Raw genomic sequence first — 10759 nt, 5'->3', positions numbered from 1 at the left:
AACAAGATCTTTGGTTTGCACTTGATCTTTGGTCTAGGTTCAGAGGTGGAGGATTCCAAATTCAAATGCCTACAGGAGCCAGGCAGGTAATAAGATAAACAGGATAGGTTATAACAATGGAAAGGGATGGGGCCTGTAGTGGATTCCAGAATATATTCCCTCTTGGTTAGTTTAGTTTGTGTGCACGTGTGTGTGTTTAAAGCAATACTGGATGATAAAAAAACCCACTCCCATACTCTGTGCTCCTGTAATAATAAAACTGTCACAGTTTTTTGAAAATGCCTTGACATCTTCTCTGGGCCCTTACTCAGGCAATGCTCCCTGCCTGAACGCTAACCCCTCCCTCCCACCACCTCTGGGACTACTTCTATTAGTCCCCAAGATTCACCTGCTTGAGGGACATTCTCTGATTCTCAAAGCTGAGTAGAGGACTCTATGTGATATTCCTAGACCACCTGCTGGTTTATTGTAGCTATCAAGGATACATCAAGCATACACTCCTTAAAGGCAAAGGTTTACCCTGTTGATCACAGTACTTAACACAGAGTAGGTGCTCAATAAATATCTCTAGGATGAATGAATGAGTGTGAATGAACAGGTGAATAATGAGGGTGGCTCCTTTTCTCATTCTACAAGCCAATTCCATCCTACCTGTAGGCATAAGATAAAGTGAGAAAAGTAAAAGATAAATATGAGCAGACGCTCACTGCTTTTCTTAGGAACACAATTAATAGAAGCCAGAAAGCTGACTTCAACTCAGAAGGAGCAGAGCAACAGGACAAGGTGTGTTTGTACGTGCAGGACTCCCCTATCCATAGTCTAAAACTGTCAGGACAGCTGAAACACTTCCCAGTAATCAGAACACGCCATGTGGATCTTGGTATCCAAATACTCATGTGTCTTTGTAAAAGTCATAGCACCATCTGGCCATTTCAATAAAAAAAAAAAATACATTATTTTCTTAGCAGCAATGATTATCTTAATACATCCAGAAAAGAGGAGTAGTCCTCCAGCATCAGGCTGAAGGGGGAAAACATATGTTTACCTAACACCGATTCTACCACTACTAGCCTTTGATCAAAAGAAATAATGAGAAGTAATCAGTGCTATGAACTCTAGCCTTCTATGTGGCAAAGATGACCTGTGTTACTTATAAATATCTTATATGACCCCAGTTTGTGCTGGGGAAAGGAAACAAGACTATCTAGATCTACTTCTGTCTGTCTGTGTGTCCATCCATCTATACTCTATGTACTGAAATGTCATTCTGGATCTTTTTCATCCCAATGGCCCATGCTGAATGAAAGGCAACCCAGAGCCTATTTTTTTTTATAAATAAATTTTTATTTTAATGGGGTGACATCAATAAATCAGGGTACATATATTCAAAGAAAACATTTCCAGGTTATCTTGTCATTTAGTTCTGTTGCATACCCATCACCCAAAGAGAGATCGTCCTCCGTCACCCTCTATTCAGTTTTCTTTGTACCCCTCCCCCTCCCCCTCTCCCTCCTTCCCTCCCCCCACCCTCTGTAACCACCACACTCCTGTCCATGTCTCTTAGTCTTGCTTTTATGTCCCACCAATGTATGGAATCCTGCAGTTCTTTTTTTTTTCTGATTCGCTTATTTCACTCCGCATAATGTTATCAAGTTTCCACCATTCTGCTGTAAGTGATCTGATGTCATCATTTCTTCTAGCTGAATAGTATACCATGGTGTATATGTGCCCCATCTTCTTTATCCAGTCTTCTATTTTTTTACAATGATTAAAAGCCTTTAAGCAAACTCTTGGCCAATACAGCAAGAATCCATAAAAGAGTAGTGTCCTTAACATGTTCACCAAGTCCAAGTTGGCCCCATCACAGTGCCAAATCCCTGAAAAATGCAATCCAACCACAGTTTAGTCTGTTAGGAACTGTCACAGGGAGCAGGAGTCCAGGAAAAGTCCACACAGGAAAAGTCCGTATGGCACTGGAATTGTTGTCACCATTCTATACTTTGCAGCTCATGTCCAAGTCCCAATGACCACTGCTTCTAGCTGGTAATGATTCAGGTAGACTGGAAAAGCCATTTGCAGCATGCGTGGATATGGAGCTTCTGTTCTCCTCTGCCTGGAGAGTTGAGACCAGGTTGCTTTTCCCTGGAGCTCTGCGACTGTGGCATGGTAAAGAGAACCTTGTGATACACTAAGCTGGGTGGCAAAGGTAAATTCATAATACAAGTTGGCAAAAGGGGGAAAGAGAGCTCTAAATTAGGAGTAGGTCCCAGCCTGAGATATGAGTGGGGCATTGAGGTAGGAGGGATAAAGGAAACACTATATATTAAGCAAAGCAGCAGAAAATAGGACTATCAACACCCACAACAGAGATCTTTGAGGGAAGAATAAAAAACCTGACTATTCAGGCAAAACATAGTTAAGTGGCCCTTGTGCAAATGAGATCAGTTTACCTGCTTCTTGGAAGAAATAACCTAGGCTTGTCCACAGTGTCATAGATGGGGCCGATGACCCTGGGCACCTTCAGCCTTCAGTGGCAAACCCCAGCTTTCTGGGCAAGGTTAGGTCATAGGTGGCTGGAGCAGGGCTGGAAGAGACTGAACCCTCCCTTAGAGGAGCGAGGGGGGAGCCTACCTTCCAGTGTCCCTGTTTCCTCACAGCAGAGGCATGTAAGGATGGCAGGCTTTAGCTCAATGACCTTCCTTTCCACTATTGAAGCAGGACCCAGATGGCATCCTATGAGACCCCTTTGGGGCATTGGAGCCTTTAAGGGTGTATCCTAAAAGCGGGTAGTTCCCCTGATCTCTATTGGGCTTTTTCTGCCTCTAGGTATCTTAAAAGCCATGCTCAGAAGATCTCACTGAGGGGTTTGAGGATCCCCATCTGCCTATATAAATCTTTTCCATATATCTGGAGCTATTTGGAAAAATACAAAACAGTGTTATTAGCTGGATCTAATAAAGAAGGTAGTAGTTTGCAGGCAAAAAAGATTTGGTGTCTCCTGTTCATCAGCATTCAAAAGAAATGTAATTTTTTTTTTTTTAAGTAAAAAACATGATATGGTAGACCCGTAGGAGTCATTGGCCTGGTGTGCAGGATTCCCGGGTTCAATTCCTGGCCAGAGCACACAGGAGAAGCGCCCATCTACTTCTCCACCCCTCCCCCTCTCCCTCCTCTCCATCTCTTTCTTCCCCTCCCGCAGCCAAGGCTCCACCGGAGCAAAGCCACCCCGGGCACTAAGGATGGCCCCATGGCCTCTGCCCCAGTCGCTAGAATGGCTCTGGTTGCAACAGAGCTACACCCCAGATGGGAAGAGCATCCCCCCCTGGTAGGCATGCCAGGTGGATCCCGGTAAGGCGCATGTGGGAGTCTGTCTGACTGCCTCCCCATTTCCATCTTCAGAAAAATACAAAAAATAAATAAATAAGAAAAAAAATACAACAACAACAAAAAAAAACAGAAAAGAGAGGGGACAAAAAGGGCATTCCCTTGTGTTAAAGCTCCAGGGAGCATGGAGTGAGCTTGAGTATGTCCTATGAAACATGGAGCTCTATGTTGACATATAAGTCTTTGAAGAAGGAGGAACTGCTGAAATAGTTCATCAGCATTTGTCCCTAAGACAGCAGTCTTTATAGTGGAAACACCATAAGTAAATATTTGCTATCTGTCTAGGGGTCTCCAAACTTTTTACACAGGGGGCCAGTTCACTGTCCCTCAGACCATTGGAGGGCTGCCAAATACAGTGGTCCTCTCACTGACCACCAATGAAAGAGGTGCCCCTTCCAGAAGTGCAGTGGGGGCTGGATAAATGGCCTCAGGGAGCCACATTGCGGCCCGCGGGCCGTAGTTTGGGGACGCCTGGATTAAAGGGGGAATATGGCAAATGCTGAAAAGCCATGATCTTTGTGCCCCTCCACTCCCCCAACCCCCTCCCTCTCCTCCCCCCACCCTGTAACCCCAACACTGTTGTCCATGTCTCTGAGTCTCATCTTTATGTCCCACCTATGTTTGGAATCATATAGTTCTTAGTTTTTTCTGATTTACTTCTTTCGCTGAGTATAATGTTATCAAGGCCCATCCATGTTGTTGTAAAAGATCCTATGTCATCATTTCTTATGGCTGAGTAGTGTTTCATAGTATATATATACCAAAGCTTTTTAATCCACTCGTCCTCTGATGGACACTTGGGCTGTTTCCAGATCTTTGCTATTGTGAACAATGCTGCCATAAACAGGGGGTGCATTTCTTCTTTTCAAACAGTGCTATGGTGTTCTTAGGGTATATTCCTAACAGTGGTATAGCTGGGTCAAAAGGCAGTTCGATTTTTAATTTCTTGAGGAATCTCCATACTGTTTTCCACAGTGGCTGCACCAGTCTGCATTCCCACCAGCAGTGCAGGAGGGTTCCCTTTTCTCCACATCCTCGCCAGCACTTATTCTGTGTTGTTTTATTGATGAGCGCCATTCTGACTGGTGTGAGGTGATATCTCACTGTGGTTTTAATTTGTATTTCTCTAATCATTAGTGATGTTGAACATTTTTTCATATGCCTATTGGCCATCTGTGTGTCCTCTTTGGAGAAGTGTCTATTCATTTCTTTTGCCCATTTTTGGATTGGATTGTTTGTCTTCTTGGTATTAAGTTTTACAAATTCTTTATAAATTTTGGTTATTAACCCCTTATCAGATGCAATGTCAAATATATTCTCCCATTGTGTAGTTTGTCTTTTTATTCTGTTCTTATTGTCTTTAGATGTGCAGAAGCTTTTTAGTTTGATAAAGTCCCATTTGTTTATCCTGTCTTTTATTTCACTTGCCTGTGGAGATAAATCGGCAAATATATTGCTGCAAGAGATGTCAGAGAGCTTACTGCCCTTGTTTTCTTCTAAGATGCTTATGGTTTCACAGCTTACATTTAAGTCTTTTATCCATTTTGAGTTTATTTTTGTGAGCGGTGTAAGTTGGTGGTCTAGTTTCATTTTTTGCAGGTAGCTGTCCAATTTTCCCAACACCATTTGTTGAAGAGGCTATCTTTACTCCATTGTATTTCCTTACTTCCTTTGTCAAATATCAGTTGTCCATAGAGCTGTGGGTTTATTTCTGGGTTCTCTATTCTGTTCCATTGATCTATGTGCCTGTTCTTATGCCAGTACTATGCTGTTTTGAGTACAATGGCCTTATAATATAACTTGATATCCGGAAGTGTGATCCCTCCCGCTTTATTCTTCCTTTTCAAGATTGCTGAGGCTATTCGTGTTCTCTTTTGGTTCCATATAAATTTTTGGAATATGTGTTCTATATCTTTGAAGTAAGTCATTGGTATTTTAATCGGTATTGCATTGAATTTATAAATTGCTTTGGGTAATATACACATTTTAATGATGTTTATTCTTCCTAACCATGATCACGGTATATGCCTCCACTTGTTTGTATATTCTTTGATTTCTTTTATCAATGTTTTATAATTTTCTGAGTACAAGTCTTTAATCTCCTTGGTTAGGTTTATTCCTAGGTACTTTATTTTTTTGGTTGCAATGGTAAAGGGAATTGATTCCTTGATGTCTCTTTCTGACAGTTCATTATTAGTGTATAAAAATGCCTCTGATTTCTGAGTATTGATTTTATATCCTGCCACCTTGCCAAATTCATTTATCAGGTCTAGTAGTTTTTTGACTGAGACTTTAGGGTTTTCTATATACAATATCATATCATCTGAAAATAATGATACTTTTACTTCTTCTTTTCCAATTTGGATGCCTTTTACTTCTTTTTCTTGTCTGATTGCTATGGCTAGGACTTCCAGAACTTTGTTGAATAAGAGTGATGAAAGGGGGCACCCCTGCCTAGTTCCTGATCTTAGGGGATTGCTTTTAATTTTTGCCCATTGAGTATGATGTTGGCTGTGGGTTTGTCATAGATGGCCTTTATCATGTTGAGGTATGTTCCCTGTATTCCCACTTTGCTGAGAGTTTTGATCATGAATGGGTGCTGGATTTTATCAAATGCTTTTTCTGCATCTATTGAAATTATCATGTGGTTTTTCTCCTTTCTTTTGTTTATATGATGAATCAAATATTGTACCAGCCTTGCCTCCCCAGAATAAATCACACTTGATCATGGTGTATTATTTTTTTCATATATTGCTGAATCTGGTTTGCTAATATTTTGTTGAGAATTTTTGCATCTAAGTTCATCAGGGATATTGGCCTATAATTTTCTTTCTTTGTGTTGTCTTTGCCTGGTTTTCGAATCAGAATTATGCTCACCTCATAAAAGGAGTTTGGAAGTCTTTCTTCCTCTTGAATTTTTTGAAATAGCTTGAGAAGGATAGGAGTTAGTTCTTCTTTGAATATTTGGTAGAATTCACTTGTGAAGCCATCAGGCCCAGGACTTTTCTTTTTTGGGAGTTTTTTGTTAGCTGTTTCAATCTCATTTGTTGTAATTGGTCTGGTAAGGTTTTCTGATTCTTCCAGATTGATTTTTGGAAGATTATATGATTCAAGGAATTTGTCCATTTCATCTAGGTTGTCTAGTTTTTTGGCATACAGTTCTTCATAGTATTTTCTTACAATATTTTGTATTTCTGTTGTGTCAGTTGTTATTTCTCCACTCTCATTTCTAATTTTATTTATTTGAGTCCTCTCTCTCTTTTTCTTGGTGAGTCACATTAAAGGTTCATCAATCTTGTTTACCTTTTCAAAGAACCAGCTTCTGGTTTCATTGATCCTCTGTATTGTTTCTTTAGCCTCTATGTCATTTATTTCTGCTCTGATCTTTATTATTTCCTTCCTTCTACTAGCTCTGGGCTTTACTTGCTGTTCTTTTTCTAGTTCTTTTAGATGCAGGGTTAAGTTGTTTATTTGAGCTTTTTCTAGCTTCTTGAGGTATGCCTGTAATGCTATAAACTTCCCTCTCAGGACTGCTTTTGCTGTGTCCCATAAATTTTGAGTTGTTGTATGCTCATTGTCATTCGTTTCTAGGAATTTTTTTATTTCTTCTTTGATCTCAATGTTAACCCATTTGTTATTATAACTAAATTTGTTATTATAACTAAATAACATGCTATTTAGTTTCCAAGTGTTTAAATGTTTTTCAATTTTTCTATTGTGGTTGATTTCTAGTTTAATGCCATTATGGTCAGAGAAAGTGCTCGATATGATTTCAATCTTCTTAAATTTGTTGAGACCGCTTTTGTGTCCTAACATGCGGTCTATTCTAGAGAATGTACCATGAGCGCTTGAAAAGAATGTATATTCTGCTGTTTTAGGGTGAAAGGTTCTGAAGATATCTATTAAATCGAGTTCATCTAATATGTCCTTTAAGTCTGCTGTTTCTTGTAAATTTTCTTTCTTGAGGATCTATCTAATGATGTTAATGGGGTATTGAAATCCCCTACTATTATAGTATTGCTGTTGATCTCGCCCTTTAAGTCCATCAAAGTCTGCTTTATATATTTAGGTGCTCCTATATTAGGTGCGTAGATATTTATAATGGTTATATCTTCCTTTTGGATTGCTCCCTTTATCATTATGTAGTGACCTTCTTTATCTCTAACTATGGTCTTTGTTTTAAAGTTATTTTGTCTGATATAAGTATTGCTACCCCAGCTTTTTTTTCATTTCCATTTGCATGAAATATTTTTTTTCTATCCTTTTATCTTCAGTCTGTGTGCATCTTTTGATTTAAGGTGTGTCTCTTGTAGACAGCATATGTATGGGTCCTGTTTTCTTATCCACGCAGCTACCCTATGTCTCTTGATTGGATCATTTAATCCATTAACATTTAAGGTTATTACTGATATGTAATTGTTCATTGCCATTTTTTTCTTTAAAACTGTATTCCTCTTTTGCTATATTCTTTTTTTCCTTTGATCTGTTTACAACAGGTCCCTTAGCATTTCTTGCAGCCTTGGTTTGGTTGCAGTGAATTCCTTGAGTTTTTTTTGTCTGTAAAGCTTTTTATTTCTCCTTCAATTTTAAATGATAGCCTTGCTGTATAAAGTAGTCTTGGTTGTAGGTTCTTGTTCTGCATTACTTTGAATATTTCTTGCCATTCCCTTCTGGCCTCAAGTGTTTCTGTTGAGAAGTCAGAAGTCATCCTTATGGGGGCTCCTTTGTAGGTGATAGTCTTTTTTTCTCTAACAGCTTTTAATATTTTCTCTTTATCATTTAGCTTTGGTATTTTAATTATGATGTGTCTTGGTGTTGGTTTCTTTGGGTTTCTCCTTAATGGAGTTCTCTGTGCTTCCTGAACATGTGAAATGTTTTCCTGCCTTAATTGGGGGAAGTTTTTCACTATGATATGTTTGAACAAAGTCTCTATCCCTTGTTCTTTCTCTTCTTCTTCAGGAACCCCTATGATGCGGATGTTATTTCTCTTCATGTTGTCACAGAGCTCTCTTAGAGTTTCCTCAGACTTTTTGAGTCTCTTTTCTTTTTTCTGCTCTGCTTCCGTGCCTTTATTTGTCGTGTCCTCTAACTCACTGATTCGATTCTCTGCTTCATCCATCCTGCTTTTAATTCCTTCCATTGTATTCTTTATTTCAGATATTGTATTTGTCATTTCTGACTGATTCTTTTTTATTATTTCAATGTCCTTTTTTGTATTTGTTATCTCTTTATTTAGGTTTTCGTGATGGCCATCTATGGTGGTTCTAATATCTTTGAGCATCCTAACAATCATTATTTTAAACTCTGCATCTGGTAATTTGGTTATATCTGATTCACTTAGGTCCTTTTCTGGGGATTTCTCTTGGTTTATTTGTGTTGTATTTCTCTGCCTCCGCATTTTCTCTTCACGGGAGTGGCTGTGATCATGCGCTTGGGTACACAAGCGTTGGTGGCCTTGGCTTTTGCCCCACTCCCGTGTGTGACATTATGCTCAGTCCTGAGGGCACTGGTGAGCACCTTTGCTCATCTGCGGGTCTCCTCCAGTTTCCCGGCTTTCGCCCTGCCCTTGCAGGAGGAGCCTGCTCGAGGAACGGCTGCTAGCCTTGGCTCTACCACCGGGCAGAACTGCGTGCCCAAGCTCAGCTCAGTAGCGGAACTCCACCTCTTCTGGGCTTTTGGCTCCACCCCTGTGGGAGGAGCCGGCTACCAAGTCAGACCGCAAGCCTGGGTTGCGCGGGCGGGGCAAGGCTGTGCTCCTGTGCCCTTGCTCAGGGGCTGGTCTCCACCCTTTCCGGGGTTCCCGCCCTTCTCCCGCAGGCTGGATTACAGGCTGCCAGCAGTTGAGCTTGACAGCTTTTTCACGCCCCCTTCTCCCCAGCCGGGCAAGATTGAGCTCACACCTGAGCCCAGTGGTGGCCAGCTGGTTTCCGCCCCTGCCAGCAGAACCGCGCTTTTGTCTCCCGCTGCCGCCCACCCTCTGGCGAGCCCTCAGCCACGTGGGTGGGGGCGTTGCAGCTCGGACCCTAAGACTCACTACTGTAGACCCAAAAGCTCCCTCCTTCTATGCGACTCTGCTCTGAGTGCTGCGGGGGAGCTTGTTTGGCTGCTCTCCTTCTTTCCTTTGCTGGTATGGCTGTTTCCGGGGGAAATATTCACTTCAACTTTGGGGAGTGACTCGTCCCAGGGGTTAGGGTGGCTATCTCCCAAAATGTTTCTCCCTGTGCCTCCTAGATTACCCTCTCTTCCTGTTACTCTGGTCCCCTCCTCTCTCCCCATCCCCAGGAGCCCTGGGTGAGTGGTTGTGAGAGAGATGTTCTGCGCAGTCCCTTTAAGAAGGATCCTGGGTCTGAGAAATCAGACTCTTTCTCACAAACAGTATCCTGACTTGTTTCCAGCTAAATACTGTCCTTCGCCTCTTCTGGGCTCTGGGGCTGCAGGCTGGGGCTTTGTTCCTGGGGCTCAGGACCCTTCCCCTTCTGCTAAACTCACTTCCCACCACGCGAGTCTCTCCCTGCTGCTGTTCGCTCCAGGGAGCTGGGCAGCCCTCTCCGCGTTTCCACTTTTCCTACCAGTCTTGATGTGGCTTCTTCAGTGTTCCTTGGTTGAAGAGTCCTCTTAGTTTAGTCCAAAGTTTGTTTTTCCAGATGATAGTTCTTAAAATTAGTTTGTAATCCACTTTGGTTCTGGGAGGTAGATGTTGGTACGTCCGCCTACTCCAGCGCCATCTTGTCTCCAAAAAAAAGCAGAGCCTATTTTTAAAAGAGCCCCATTGTCAATGTAATAAATCTGCTGCTATGGCTTGGATGACACTTTATTTTCCAAATTAAATAGTAAGAGGTGCTTCCATGTTCATACCTCCCTACTGAGTTTTTTTTTCTTTTTTTTTCTTTTTTTTTTATTCAGTGAGAGGAGGGGAGGCAGAAAGACTCCCGTATGTGTTCTGACCTGGATCCACATGGCAAGCCCACTAGGGGGTGATGCTCTGCCCATCTGGGGCTGCTGCTCTGTTGCTCAGCAACCGAGCTCTTCTTAGCACCAGAGGCAGAGGCCATGGAGCAATTCATCCTCAGCTCCTGGGGCCAACTCACTCCAATTGAACCATGGCTGCAGGAGGGGAAAAGAGAGAATCAAGAGGGGAAGGGGTGAAGAAGCAGATGGGCACTTCTCTCCTGTGTACCCTGACCAGGAATCGAACCTGGGACATCCACACACCAGGCCAACACTCTACCACTGAGCCTACTAGCCAGGGCGAGAGTTGTTTTTCATCTGAAACTTTTCCTTAAGTCAGGATGCAATACCCTTCCCTCTGCTCTGAGTCGCGTGAGGCTGGCATATTTTTAAGCTGATACCACTAAGAGTGAAGAAGACATTTAAA

This window comes from Saccopteryx leptura, chromosome 3 (assembly GCF_036850995.1).
Source record: "Saccopteryx leptura isolate mSacLep1 chromosome 3, mSacLep1_pri_phased_curated, whole genome shotgun sequence".
In the NCBI taxonomy this organism is placed as follows: Eukaryota; Metazoa; Chordata; class Mammalia; order Chiroptera; family Emballonuridae; genus Saccopteryx; species Saccopteryx leptura.
The sequence above is the reverse complement of the archived record's forward strand: the minus strand, read 5'-3'. Positions refer to the sequence as shown.